This window comes from Leucoraja erinacea, chromosome 9 (assembly GCF_028641065.1).
Source record: "Leucoraja erinacea ecotype New England chromosome 9, Leri_hhj_1, whole genome shotgun sequence".
NCBI lineage: Eukaryota > Metazoa > Chordata > Chondrichthyes > Rajiformes > Rajidae > Leucoraja > Leucoraja erinaceus.
This window is the reverse complement of record NC_073385.1, coordinates 63,986,436-64,001,938: the sequence shown is the minus strand read 5'-3', so window position 1 is coordinate 64,001,938 and position 15,503 is coordinate 63,986,436. Positions and strand designations below refer to the sequence as shown.

The 15,503-nt window shown below is 44.9% G+C and overlaps 1 protein-coding gene and 1 pseudogene across 2 annotated transcripts in view; one reads left to right on the top strand and one right to left on the bottom strand.

The window, feature by feature from the left end:
* LOC129700488 (uncharacterized) overlaps window positions 1–14,924 on the bottom strand; it is a 203,993-nt gene extending 189,069 nt beyond the window's left edge. For both annotated transcript variants that reach the window (XM_055641021.1, XM_055641020.1), the window contains exon 1: window positions 14,742–14,924. The gene's annotated coding sequence lies outside the window, so the exon portion shown is untranslated. The remainder of the gene's footprint in view (window positions 1–14,741) is intronic.
* On the top strand, window positions 1,802–1,906 carry LOC129700628 (U2 spliceosomal RNA; annotated as a pseudogene).
* Window positions 14,925–15,503: the final 579 nt, after the last annotated feature.

Genomic DNA, 15,503 nt, shown 5'->3' with positions numbered 1-15,503 from the left:
ACCTCCTGGAACTTCAGAGTACAGAGTTCTGTAGAACACTTCAAAGGCTTCCTGAATTTCATTTAATTTACTTTTCAATATTTTTGTTCTTGGGTCTCTGATTCCGTGAACTGTATTTTCAGCCCTTTTTTTTTCCAGTTTCCACGCCAATAGATTTAGAACCACTTTCATAGTGCCTCTGTTTAAGGAACATTCACTTTTTCTTGATTTCTTGTGCAGCCAGATTGCTGATTTCATTCCTAGTATTCCTAATTTCCTCCAAAGTATTCCGCACCAGCATCAATTTGTGTTTCCTTTCCAGTTCCTTCAGCTTATTTTGCAAATCCTCAAATATTTTATTCCTTATTTTTTTCTTACATGCAGATATTGCTATAATTTTTCCTCTTGGAACAGTCTTCAAAGCATCCCACAAAATATGGGGAGAGACCTCTCCGTTATCATAGTTCTAATTAGAGATTTATCTCCTTTTAAATTTGTTCCTTAAAGTTAAGATCATTGAGTAGGCTCGAGTTCAGTTTCCATGTAGCATTTTTTGGACGTAGATCTAAATCAACGGATAGGTAAATAGGTGCATGGTCACAAATCTATTATTCCAATTCCACAGGTGTGTATTTTATCCTTATCCTTTCCAAATGTTATAAAATAGTCTATTTTACTTCGGAGTCACGTGAGTGACTTCGTGAAGAACCCGCTTCCAACGCATGCGTGTCATATCGCTACACGCATTGCAACGAGTCACACAGGGGGGAACGACGTTCCCCAAGCGGGAGAATTTGAAAGTCGGGAACAGCAGGTAAGAGACTCTGCGTTCCTTTTTTCTACTTACCTTTTAGGTGGAGACATGGACCTGATCCATGAAGGCTGCGGAAAGCTGGCGGGGAGACCCGCGGAGTGCGAGCAGCCGGCAGGAGCAGCAACGGCACGAGTTCCCTGGAGGGGAAAAACCTGTGCCCGACTTCGCTCCCGCACCGGCAAAATTCACTTCTCGGCCGGGCGGGAAGCAAAGCAAAGAGGTCCCGTATGCCAGTCTCAAGCGAGACTGGCTTGGAGCAGTCGCTAGCGGCCAGCGCCGAGGCTGCAGGACAGAGAGCAGGGACCAGCGCTGTAAGTACCGGGGTACACAGCAGGGCTGGAAACGCTCAGCGAGTGCAGCGGCACTAATGGAGCAAAGGAACTGGGGACGTTCGGGCCGAAAACCTTCTTCAAAAGGTAAGCACCGGGGTTGGTCCAAGGGGTCCCTAGGAACAGCCGGGTTTTACCGACTGCGGAACTGCCGCGAAGGACCAGCCCCGTGAACACCGGGGTCGGTCCGAGCGGCTCGAACCCGACACGCAGGGAACGACGTTCACCAACGGGAGAATTAAAAGTCGGGAACAGCAGGTAAGAGACTCTGCGTTCCTTCCACTTACCCTTTAGGTGCAGACATGGACCGGGTCCATGTAAGCTGCAGAAAGCCGGCGGGAGAACCGCGGAGTGCAGGCCGCCGGCAGGAGATCAGCAACGGCAGCCGGCAGCGGCAGGAGCAGCAGCGGCAGCCGGCAGCGGCAGGAGCAGAAACGGCACATCGATTCCCGGAGAGGGAAAACACCTGTGCCCGACTTCGCTCCCGCACCAGGGGGGAAAATTCATTTCTCGGCCAGTATGCCAGTCTAGCTTTGGAAGCGAGTCTGGCTTGAAGCAGCGCTAACGGCCAGCGCCGAGGCCAAGGACATTGCAGTGGAGTTGACTGGCTGCAATCGACCGCGAGGGACCAATACTGTGAGTACCGGGGTCGGTCCCAGCGGGTTTTTTAGTCACAGAGATCGCTTCTTGGCCTTTTGGCTAAGATCAACTATAGTATCTGTTTATTATCAGTTTTAATATCTGATAGGTCCCTTATCTAAGGACCATATAAGCAGGAGTGCCCAGAACTGAGGGCATTGGAGTGGGGTTGACCGGCTGCAACGACCGCGCGGGACCAGTACCGTGAGTACCGGGGTCGGTCCCAGCGGTCTGAGATAAGCGAGCAGCCAGGAGCGCTGAGAGCGTTGGAGCCGGGTTAAAGAAATGGGCTAGATGTCAGCTGTGCCAGATGTCCTCCACACCGGCCATATCCACTCCACGGAAGGAAGGACAAAGCTGGAGAAGGAGGACCGTGGAGCAGCGGGCAGCCAGCAGCAGCCAGCAGCACTTGGATCACCCGTAGTGGGATCAGCTGTGCCCGATGTCGGCCCCGCACCGGCCAGATCCATGCGGCCGAGCGGTAAGGCTAGACACAAAACAAACAAGGTCGCGGACTGAGAAGGGTCCGACTTTGCATAACCGCCAGCGACCAGCGCCCGAGAGCGCTGGAGCGGGAAGAAGCGGTGTATGGAGCCTTGCTCCAACGTGATAAACCCACAGCAGTACCTCTTTGAGGGCTGCACAGTGCTTCTACCCCATCAGAGGGGAGCACTGCGGGTCAGTTCTGGGCTGACCTGCAAGAGGGGTCCACAGAACAAAAGACAAGTGGGCAGGAGGTAAGCCCCACATGGGTACCCCGTGCGGGACCCTAGAGATCTCTAACTCTATAAAAAAGAGTAGGCAGGACCCTGATGGGCCAGAGCCTGGTAATACAGCGTCCCATGATCCTAACACAGCGGGGACTCTGCTGGACATGGTGGATGATTACTTTAACCAAGTCAAACATGGGTAGACTTGGATCCAGGATGGCAATAGTATTACTATATGTCTGGCCACAAACGCCAACAAGAAATATTTACTGGCCAGACAACTGCCAACTGTGAGGCATTACAGGTGCCCAGTGTAAACCAATGCATTTGGCAGCATATGGGGACGAACATCAGGAACCAGGACCTCAAGATCCAGAAAACCTTAAAGGGATTGACGGAAGGGATCACAGCATACACCCGCACCCTGGACTAAACGGAGGTAACCAAAGACCATCAAGACGCACTAGCTCTGTTTAGTAATATGCAATATGAGCTGAACTACATGTGGAAGGCTGCCATTCAGCCAGCACTGGACCCCTAAAATGCTACCATTTGCAAACAAAGAACCGTGGGTGGATGAAGCAAGACACTGGGGCTCATCAAGGCCAGCGCAAGGGCCTATTTTGGAGCACGATACCAGCCACATGCAAGGCCATAAAAAATGTGGCTCATACCAGTGGCAGTGCCAGAAATCAATATAACCCGCAGTAGCCTTTTTAGGGTATGGCCAGGGACGGCCACCCTGGAAGATGCGGAAGCCTCAAACCTCCCACACAACCCCGAACTAGAGAATCAAACCAGAACCCCCTTTTCAAAAAACCAAGGAAATAACACAACCACCGGTAACCATGGAGGTAGGTGGGTGTGGTTTCTTCTGCTAAAAAGGGACCCACGATGGTGGGGGAGGGGAGGTTGCAACACTAGTTATGTATGGTATAAAATCACTACAGATTCATATAATCTCAGCAGTATTCAGGGTTATCTGATAGAATTTACTCATCCCAATAACCCCAATACAACATACACCAGAATGGCATTTTGTCCTTACATAAACCAAACAATCTAAAGCCCACATGGTGCTACAAAAATTATACACAAAAGGTGATTGAGCATACTTTTCATGGAACATTAGAATTTGTATCAAACATATTTATTAAAAATAATATAGATGGGGGTTGCAGGATTATCATTGACCTTTTCAACCCTAAACACATTCGTTTAAGATGTTCATTTTAAGATGGATACTCTTATTACTGATAAAGACTTGGTGTCAGCTGGGTTTTTCTATATGGCAGGCATTGACTCAAAAGAAGGGGAACTTTGGCAATATAGAGCTTACCAAAGGGGCAAACATCAGCCCCAATATTATTTACTAAAATTCTAAAACCAGCTTGGCATTGTTATGTAAACAAAGCCATAGGGTGATGTATTTTCCCCCGTTCTGCCCCATCAATGGGGTACTAGGGAAATTCAACTAGACTCGGCATCTGGGATTCTCATAGTACCCGACTGGCCTACTCAATCATGGTATTCGGTCATACAGGGGATGGTGTTAGAACCATGTTCCCTCATGAACATAGCCAAATTTATTAATTCATCCAGTGACTGGGGGCAGTCATCCATGCCATAAGACTATGGATTTGTTGATTTGTAGAGTCTGAAAGACCCACTACACGGCATGGGGCTGTCAGACAGGACGATGAATCTCATCTCATCTGCACTAAGACTCTCAACACGGAAGCAGTACCTTGGACACATCAAGAAATGGGGCATATACTGCTTGGACAACAACCTCGACCAAAAGGCCAAGAACATTCTGGCCGTATTGGAATTTTAACACGCCTCCATTATGATAATCGATGGAGCTACAGTGCCATCAATAGTGCCAGAAGTGCACTCTCCAATTACCTATCACAAGGAACGGAGCGGCACACGGTGGGAACGCACCCCCTGGTAACAAAACTCATGAGGTGCATATTCAATGGTAATTCCCCTAAAACCAGGTACTCCGAAATCTGGGACGTGGGTGTCGTTCTAAACATGCTGAGGAGCTGGTAGCCCATAACAGCATTGTCACTTCAGTAACGGACCATGAAGATGGTTATGCTCATGGCGGTAGTTATCGCACAACGAGTCCAGCCATTAAGCAAACAGAGCCTGGACTCCCTGATCATCTCACCCGAGAAACTGGTGTTTGTCATACAGGATTTAATAAAAGAAAACAGACCAGGTTCATCGGGTCAAGTGTTTGAATTTATGGTATACCCATATGACGAACGACTGTGTATAGCAAGACACATCCAACTATACATAGAATATACTAAGAGCATTCGAGGTCAGAGAATGGCGTTGTTAATCTCTTACAAGAAACCGCACAAAAGGGTCACGACCCAAACTATATCAAGGTGGCTCAAATATGTCCTAAAGATGGCAGGAATAGACACTAATGTTTTTTAACTCTCATTCCACCAGGGCTGCAGCAACATCCGCAGCAAAAATTCTAGAGGTACCCACAGACCAAATCCTCAGAATGACAGGATGGTCATCCGAAAGGGTTTTTCCAAAGGTTTTATAATAAACCAGTTATATTTTGGAGCCATCATCGTGTTCGGAAACCATTTTACGTTCAACAATATAATTTGCCCGAAAGGTTACAGGGCTATGATTGTCAATTTAAAAAATTTATATATTTTTTTGTTATACCAAACAACTCTTTGTATAAGTGTGTTTTAAAATTACTAATGATGCTCTCTCCCAATACCCAAGGCAGTTGTGAAGCATGGACTCGTTCCACGGCATGAGGTCACAGAGCTTTGAAATCTTCACGAAGTCACTCACGTGACTCCGAAGTAAAATAGTAAGATTAAACGAGAACTTACCAGTTTGAAGTTTGATCTGTATTTTATGAGGAGGAACGTTGAGGGAATACGTGCCCTCCGCTCCCACCCTCTTATGATCATATCAAAAACTGGTATCTCTTTGATAATCTTACTATGTTAGATCATTATAGGTTCCTGTGACCTCACACCGCTGCTTTGAAGAATGACACGCATGCGTTGGAAGCGGGTTCTTCACGTATTCCCTCAACGTTCCTCCTCATAAAATACAGATCAAACTTCAAACTGGTAAGTTCTCGTTTAATCTTACTATTCTTGTGTATAGTGTTGGGCCGAGTAATGGATGTAATCCTTCTATTAGGGAAAAGGTCCCGCCATATATCAATTAAACTGACCTCTTTAAAAAGACTTTTGACTTTCTTATGCAAAGACTTTGTATCATGAGTTTTTCTACTGGACGAGTCTAGCTCTGGTTCTAAATGTATATTTAGATCTCCCCCACAAATAAGAAGGCCTTCAGTTTCCGTTATCATGATGTTAATAATTCTCTGGAAGCCATTAAAATCACTTCCAGGAGGTGCATATACATTCAGCAACATAACTTGATTCCCATCTATATTCCCCGTTATTAAAATAAATCTACCCTCCTTATCACTCATTTCAAATAGTTTCTCAAAGTTGAACTTGCTTGAGATGAGAGCAGCAACTCCTCTCCTACTGTTTATATATATATATATATATATATATATATATATATATATATACTGCTATATATATATATATATATATATGGTTTCATGTAAGTATACTCTATGGGCATATTCTTTCCTCATTTTAGAATTTTGCTGCGTTTAATTGGATTTAACAATCCATTCACATTAAGAGAGATTAATTTTACCTTGCCATTAGCCATTTGTATTTAACTTTCTATGTATCAGTAACATGGTGAAATAAGACATAACAGATCTACTCCCTGAACAGACAGAAACAAAAAGAAAAAATACTTCGTCCATAAGGCAGAACACACTTCCCCGTGCATTCCTCCCCTGTATTTATCTTCATTTAAATAGGGGAAAATTGAACGTAACAAATGAAATAACGCATCGTCAACTTTTAAGTTCTGATCAGCTCACCTACATTTTAAAAGTTATCCATAACTTAAAGCTCTTCTGAAGATGAGGGCTGTCTTCTGAAGTCTCTCCACGATGTCCTGCTCCCGCTCCTCGGCCGTCCCCTGCGGTCTTGATCTTCCCACCATTTCCCACGCATTGAGGGATAATTGCTCAGCCAGGCTCTCTTTCGGTGTGGTCACTCTGACGGGCAGTCCTCTGTTCCTCATGTCAGTGGTCGCCTCATCCACCGTCTGGTACAGCCGTGTCTCGTCTTCGTAAAATACTCCTAACTTGGCGGGGAACAAAGTTTGGAAGCTGACCTTGTTCTGCTTTAACACCCGTTTTGCCTCAGAATATTCTTTTCGCTTCTGTAACACAGCTGGGGCATAATCTTGATCGAAGTATATTAGTCTCCCATTCAAAAACACTTGTTTCTTTCACCAGGGCTTGCGCAAAATTTCCTCTTTCATTTTGTTGCGGAGAAATCTGATTATTATGCATCGTGGTTTATCTCCTGGGTCTCTGGCGGTTTTCGGGGCAAGCGATCAGTGCATTCTCTCGATGTGAAACTACGTTGTGGGTGGAAGTTCAAGTGTGTCCCGCAGTAGCTTATCCACAGACCACCATAGACGACCCCTCAGCTCCTTCGGGAACATTATATATCCGTATATTCTCCCGTCTGGATCGCCCTTCTTGGTCATGTAGCTTGTTTTCTTGCTGGTTTATCACTTTTATCATCTTAGCTAGCACCTGCTCCACGTTTAGCACAGGGTCTTCCACCCTTTTGAGCCGTGGCTCCGCCACCGCTATTATTTGATTAACCTTGGTGAGTTCGCCCTTAATATCGATTAGCTGTTCTTTTGTGTCTTTGCAAAAGTCCCGTAACCCCTCCAAAACAGTGGCTAAAATTAGCTCTACGTCTTTCTGGTGCGGGCTGTTGCTAGCTTCGCCCTCTTGTATCTTTGTAGGTGAGCTGTCCGTGTTTTCTTAGTTTTCAGGTTGTTCAGCGGCTCTTTTCTTGTTTGCATCTCGTTCCCAGTCTTGCCCCTTTCATCAGGTCTGTTATTCTCAATAAATGTTGACAAACTAACAGGGCTAAATAACTATTTTTCGGAGGAGCTGTTATCTTATAATGCCATTCAGGGTGGTCCGCTGGGGAGCATTAGATATAGCTCTTAGGGCTCATGGAATCAAGGGATATGGGGAGAAAGCAGGAACGGGGTACTGAATTTGGATGATCAGCCATGATCATATTGAATGGTGGTGCTGGCTTGAAGGGCCGAATGGCCTACTCCTGCACCTATTTTCTATGTTTCTGTAACTAATTCTGCCCTCTCCAATCCTCTGGCACTTTGGGAATCCTGGTCAACTTTGAAGAAATTAAAAGTCACCCACAACAAATATCTTGCTGTTTTTAGATCTTTCCATTGTCTGCTTACATATCTATTCCTGTATCTCCTGCTAGCTATAGGGAGGCCTGCTGTACATCTGCCCTCCCCTCCGGTATAACCATCAGAGTGATTGCGCCCTTCTTATTCATCTTTGACCTATTCATTCAGGTCATGTTTATCAAGGTGTACAGTCCCTTCACATCTCCATCCCACATCAGGATGGACTGAGGGCCCTCTGCTTCTACCATGAGCAGAGGCCCAATCACCTCTCTTCCATCAACATATTCATGTACAGATTACCTGTACTAAGATTGCAGATGGCTAGAAGTTGAACACTTTTCTGAATAAACTATATGAAGAACACATGGAGCATCTTAACATGAATTCCTGAAACTACTGAAATTTACTGTAGAAGTGATGGATTTTCAACCTGCTGTACACATGCCAGCCAAACCAATACTATTTAACAAGCCCAGTGCCCGGCACTTTGCTTATAATGCTGTAGATCATTGTACATCAGGTGCTAGTCCAGTATTAACATCTGTAACATGCACACTGCCTGAATATAATTACTTTCCCAATAATATTATTGTCCAATTGACTTTCTGGTCCAAATATGTACCCCACAAATAACAATCTTTGATTAGTACAGCTTATGAGAAATTAAATGACACCTCAAGAACATGTTATTTTTAAAAAAAACGATCAATATCTAAGGGACCAGGGGCTACAGTCACTGCTTTTGAGTGCTCATTATTCTAACATACATTCATCTTCAAAGCCCGTCCTCAAAGACTAACCTATCAAATAAATTATTCGTAAATTATGTTTACGATTTAACACAAAATACCATAACTTTTTAAACAATCACACAATGTATATATCTCATTCAAATGATATAATTACCAGCTTTTTAGGCGATACGATAATAATAATAATAATAATAATAATAATGATATATTTTTATTAGATATAAACTATTATTAGATATAAACCTTTTATTATATATACATATTTTGAAACAATTATAGATTCACTATATTTAAGAATGGTGTTTGGATGATGATAAAGGACAATCAGTTCAGAACTTGACCATAAAACCTGCAACATAGATGAGCAATGTTGAACAAATTAACAATTTTCATACATTATACTAAAGAGTATCAAATTTGAATCCGTACTTTGACCTTTATTTCCCACTTGACCCAAGGATTAGATACAATTTGGTTTACTAAAGCAAGAGAGGAAGATGCTATAGAATAGAATAGTTTCTTTATTGTCATTGTAACATGGGCCATGTACAACGAAATTTAAAATGTCAGCCAGTCAGTGCAGCATTCAAACATTTCTAAAGCTAACGAAACATCCACGGTAAAATAATAAAGATAAGCAAATAAATAAAAATCACAGACAAAGCACGCATACACACCCAACCCTCCATCCTTCTGTCGATTTCATGTATTATGTATGTATTTATCAACATTATAACAAAGACAAATCTGAAAAACTTGACTCAGGGTGTATGAAAACATTGTTAAACTCTTCTCAGTCAAATACCATACCCCGTTTCTCTTCTGTATTTGCCAAAAGTCTCAGCTAGCAGACAATCCTGTGTTATTGTCAAAATTGGCTTGATAACATTAACAACCACATTATGTATGCAGCACAATTTTAATCACAAACTTTTTAAATGACTTATTTACTCTCCAGAGACCAATAGAACAGATGCATCATGTTGGTGTATAGAAGATTGCTGACAAGAAAATAATTTTGCATAAATTATAACTTCCTGATGAGCACAATTGTATATCTCTCCTCACTGTTATTTCATTACATCTGACCAAATTTACAATACAATACAATTTATTTCTTGTCATTTGAACCCAGAGGTTCAAACGAAACACAATTTACACGAACATCCATCACGGTGAATCTCCTCCTCACTGTGATGGAAGACAAAGTCTTATCTCTCCCCTGCACTCCTCGTTCTCATCCCGATGTCAGTCAAAGCCCCCGGTGGGCGATGGTAAATAAGTCCCGCGGCAATTATAAAGCGCCGGGTGATGCAAGGCTGCGCTCCGGGTCTTGATGTTGGAGCCCCCGGCGGGCGCTAACAAGTCCCGCGGCCATTTAAAGCCGCGCCGGGCGATGTAAGACCCCGCTCCAGGTCATCCTCAACCCCGCAACTCGGGCGGGAGAAGTTGCCGTAGCGGAAGCCCCGAAAAGCGGTCTCCCACCAGGGACCCGCGGGCTCCCGGTGTCACCATCCACCGGGCCGGCGGCTGGAGCCCCCGAATCTCCTGGGTCGGGCTGCAGCAGCGCGCCACCACCGCTGCTCCCGCTCCGAACTCGGCCAGCTCCGCAATGGTGGGTAAGTTCGCAGCTCCGCGACTGGAGCCCCAGGTCGTTCCGGTTGGAGGCCGCTCCACGGTGCTCGGCCCCAACGACAACGGAGACCCGACAGAGAAAAGGTCGGGTTCTCCGTGCAGGGGAAAGATTAAAAATGTTTCCCCACCCCCCGCCACCCCCCCCCCCCACACACGTACCCAGTTTAAAAAAAAATAAAAACTACATACAAACGAGACAAAAACGACAGACGGACTGCAGATTGGCTTGGCATGGCTTGCAACTTTTCACATTCATCTTCAGTAATCCCACCATAGATAAACAAAATTTTGACTGAAAATTATGTGGTTTTCTGTAGAAAATAATTTAAAGATCTCAAATTTCTGATAACATCAACATCATAAGCCTTAAGAAAAATGCAGGTAACAACATACAATAAAACAAAGTGACCCAGAGCTTAAGAACTCCAATAATTTATCCAAATAATTCTTGTGAAACTCGACTAGCAGAACATCGGCACATTAAAACTAGCAAAAATAATCTTAAACGCCATGTGCTTTACAGTCAAAACCAAATTGTTTATAACCTCATGGGTATCAAATGCTGAAGATGAACCAAATAATTTGTTAAGTATTAGTGCTGAATAATAGAATCACAGAAAAGCTCACAGAAAATGGCATTTGGCCATCGCAACTATGCTAGTCAGAGAAGTACCCCCCCCCAACCTAAGCATTGGGTCCATAGCCCTACAGGTTATGTTCATCAAACCCATATTCATGTACTGTGTAAATGTGATCAGTTTTCTGTTTCCAGATACCCACCAACTCTGAGTTGGAAAAAATCCCTCATTTGCCTGTTGATCCTTCCACTAATTACTTTAAATCTTTGCCCCTGGTTTTTGAACTGACTGCCAGGAAAAACAGCCACTTCCTGTTCACTCTTCCCTCAATCAGATCTCAACAAACAGCCTCTCATAAACATTACTGTAGTTTCTATAATTCTATGAACATCTTAATTATTCCCCCTATGTTTGGTCTAAACTATTAATGTTCCCCATAAAAAGCACAGTACTGAATACTGAGTAGGAAGGAACTGCAGATGCTGTTTACACTGAAGATAGACACAAAATGCTGGATTAACTCAATGAGACAGGCAGTATCTTTGGATAGTAGTTTCTGGGTGAAGTTTCAGTCTGACGAAGAGTTTCGACCTGAAACATCACCCATTCCTGCTATCCAGAGGTGCTGCCTGTCCCGCTGAGTTACTCCAGCATTTTGTGTCTCTCTCGTACTGATTAATGAATTCAGTAACAATGTCCAGTTACAAAACTCAACCCCAGTCCACCCCTCGACTATCATGCTTAAAACAATCAATCTGCAGAACAGTCCTGCCCCAAAACATCACCTATCCAATTCCACCAGAGCTGCAGCCTGAATTCCTCCACCACTGTGTATGCTTTTAAATTAATCAGTTCCTTATGTCTCCTCAACCATCACTATTTGTTTCAGGCCACGAGACAATTTTGGATCCAACTTGCCACTCTTACTTGAATCCTACACCTTTTCATCTTTTTGATCCTTCTGATATATTGGGCTTTAACCAACACTGTGCAAAAATCATTAGTGCATCATACACTCCTCACAGGAGGATTGAGGAGTTCTTTGAGAAAACAGGAGGGTTAATTAGATTATGACCTTCCCTGAGCAAATCCATGCTGACTGTTCCACAAGATACATGATGGTGACTTGGAACCAGGCGAGGGGCATTGGACATGGGTTGCAGTAACAGTGGTGGGATTGCTGCCGTTAAACTGGTTCGATCTGGAGGCCGACTAACCAACCCATCTACACTTACGTCCAATTCGTACTTGCTAAAAGTTTGCAGAAACTTTGATAGTTTTCTCTGAAGTGTGAGTGGTTGGAGGGAGGCCTGACAGGTGTATAAAATTATGAGAAGCATGGATGGGGTGGGAGATTGCAACCTTCACGTGGTCCGCCCTGTTTCGACGAATGCAATCAACCCGGCGTGCAAAATCAAATAAGATCAAATAGAACAAGTTGTCCTACAACTTTGGGCTGTGCACGCCATATGCAAGAAGAAGAAGAGGCATGGATAGAATAGACAGTCAGAACCATTTTCCGAGGATGAAATGTCAAAGACTTTAAGGTCAGAGGGGGATAGTTTAAAGGGGATGTGCAAGCAAGTTATTTTTTTTTTTTTTACAGAGCGTAGTGGGTGCCTGGTACACGCTGCCAGGTATGGTGGTGGAGGCAGAAATGATAGAACATATAAGATACTTTTACATAGGGACAGGATGGATATGGATCACAGACAGGCAGATGAGTAGTTTATCTTGCAATCATTTTCTCCATAGATAATTTGTCGAAGGGCCTTTTCCTGTGATGTACTGTTCTATGCTCTATCACAAAAAAACATAAGTTCCAGCACAGATCCCTGCAGAATACCACTGGTCAGACCTCGCCAGAATAACACCATTCCATCTGAAGAAGGCTCTCAACCTGAAACGTCGCCTATTTCCTTCGCTCCATAGATGCTGCCTCACCCGCTGAGTTTCTCCAGCACTTTTGTCTACCTTCGATTTTCCAGCATCTGCAGTTCCTTCTTAAACATTCCATCACTACCCTGTCTTCCATCCAGCTGACTGGATTTCAGCATCTGCAGTCTCTTGTGTTTTTTCATGTTTGAAGATTAAGTTGTAGCATTTTATAAAATCTTATCTGACCAATAGAGACTGCGCCCCACCCCGCTCCTCTCCCCCTGTGCCCCACCTGGATTTGTACATTTTTGTCCTCACCTCCACCAATGTTCATTCCTCTAGCTTCACAATTCACAACTTCAATCCTTTCGTTTCGCACCTTCATTCATCTCTGGCCTTTGTCCACCATCTGCCTATCAAAAGCCCTCCCTCACCTGTATCAACCTATTACCTGCCAGGCTCTGTCACGCGCCCCCCCCCCCTCTCCAATCCCACACCTCCACAAGCTCTGCAGAGATGCTGCCAGACCCGTTGAGTTACTGCTGCACTGTGTTTTTTTGGTAAACCAGCATTAGTAGTTCCTTGTATCCACAGAGTCTGTAGACATGTTTTCCCAGTGACTGTGTCGGTACCCCCACCCACATCCTAAAGATATGGGATGATTTCCCACTGTAAATGACTCCCAACTTGGGCAGTGGAGGGGCAATCCAAGTGAAGGTGGAGGGCATGGGATGAAGGTATAGCAGATGATGGAAGGCATGTGAAGTCTGAAGGGTCCCGACCCAAAATTTCACCTATCCATGTTCTCCAGAGATGCTGCCAGAACTGCTGAGTTACTCCAGCACTTGGTGTTCTTCCCCAGAGATGCAGCTTGACTTAATGAGTTACTCCAGCACTTTGTGTCTTTTTTTTTTGTAAACTAGCATCTGCAGTTCCTTGTGTCTACACATGATGAGGGGATAGTTTACATGGGAATGTGGGGAAATGGGATTGCTCTCTGCACCTGTATAGACTTGATTAGATGAACATCGTGCATTGTTCGTGAACGGGAATGCCTATGGTGGGGAATGGGATGCATCCAGAGATGTGATACAATTAGATTTTGATAAAGATCCAGCATAAGAGGTAACTAAACGAAGAGCAAGTGGAATTGTAGATTCTACACCAGTGCAGATTGAAAGTTGGTTGCCAGATAAAAAACAGAATAGGAACAGGTTCTTACTTCAGCAGGCTGTTACTGGTGGTATACAATGTGGATCAATGCCTAGTCCCCAACTTGGGGTTTCACTACATACTTTGGTTTTACTATGGTACCCTGTTCATGGGAAAAACACAATTAAACTGGAAAGAATGCAGAGAGGATTTACAAGGATGTTGCCAGACCTTGAGAGCCTGAGCTATAGGGAGCTATAAGGAGCAATAGGGAGCATGGTCAGTATATTCCTTGGTGCGCAGGAGGCTAAGTGATCTTATAAAATCATGGGGGAATAGATAGGGTGAATGTGCAATCTTTTTTTCAAGGATATGGAAATCAAGAACTAGAGGGTGCAGGTTTAAGGTGGGAGGGGAAATATTCAAACAGGAAATTGAGGGACAACGTTTATTGTTCCTTATATGCAACTGCATGTTATGAATATAAGAAACAAGCAATCTGAGAAAGTATTTGATGAGGGTACAATACAACATTTAAAATATATCTGGACAAGCGCATGACTAGGAAGGGGGTCTTTATGCACTTTGAAGGCAGAGATCAGTACAACACAGGAACGGGTCCTTCGGCTCATGATGTCTGTGCTGACCACGATGATAATTTAAACTGCACATGGTCTATATCCCTCAATTCCCTGCCTAAACGACTCTTAAAGCATTATCAATGTACCCAACCCTGCAATCAATTCATCACTCTCTATGTGAGACAGGGCGGAGGGCTCGGACATGTCAGGAAGGTGTGGGGGAGGGGTCTAGCACACACTTGATGGGCTGAAGGGCTTCGTCCCATGCTGTTGGTCGCTATAAGTTGAGGGACAGCATCGGTGCGGATGACCAGTGCGCACAATTCACCGGCCGATGAGACGGGCAGTACGTACCGTGGCCGTCACCTCCGCCGCTCAGTTCACACCTCGGCGCGGCTGCCTGGGTCCCTTTGCCTCCATGTCCCAACGGCCCGGTCGGTGCAGGTACAAGTGGTGCAAGTGCAGCCGCGGTCTCTCCGTCCGTTGTTCGGCCGCTCTCGCGACGCCGGCACGCCGCCACCACCGACACGTGGTGCCCTCCCACCAACCCCCTCCCCGGCCCAATCACAGGCCGCGCCTCATTCTGACCGCCAATTGGACACAAGGTAGGCCAATGAAACGGCAGCCCCTTCCTATTGGTCCCTAACGTCCATCTACGGATGATATGATTGGACAAAGCCTCGGGAGGGGGAGGTGGCTCCCTCCTCCTGAAATATTCATTAGAATTATGATCGGAATATTCATGAATAACTTAATATTAATGAGGGGGCGGCGGTTGATTGGTGGCGGCGCGAGGGAGGCGTTCGGGGGTCAACCTGGGGACGACGCTGGGTGCCGACCGTCCAGATGCAGGATCCCTGGGGTAAGGGAGAGGGACCCTCACAGCCTCTCTGCGGAAAGGGAGTCAATACCTCACTATCACCTGGCCCACAGCCAACAGTGGGCCCTTGTTTAGTTTAGTCTATAATACTGTCACGTGTACTGAGGTACAGTGAAAACTTTTGTTGCGTGCCAACCAATCAGTAGAAAGACAATACATGCTTACAATCGAGCCATTACAATGTATAGGTCATAAGGAATAGGTGCAGAATTAGGCCATTCGGCCCACCAAGGCAA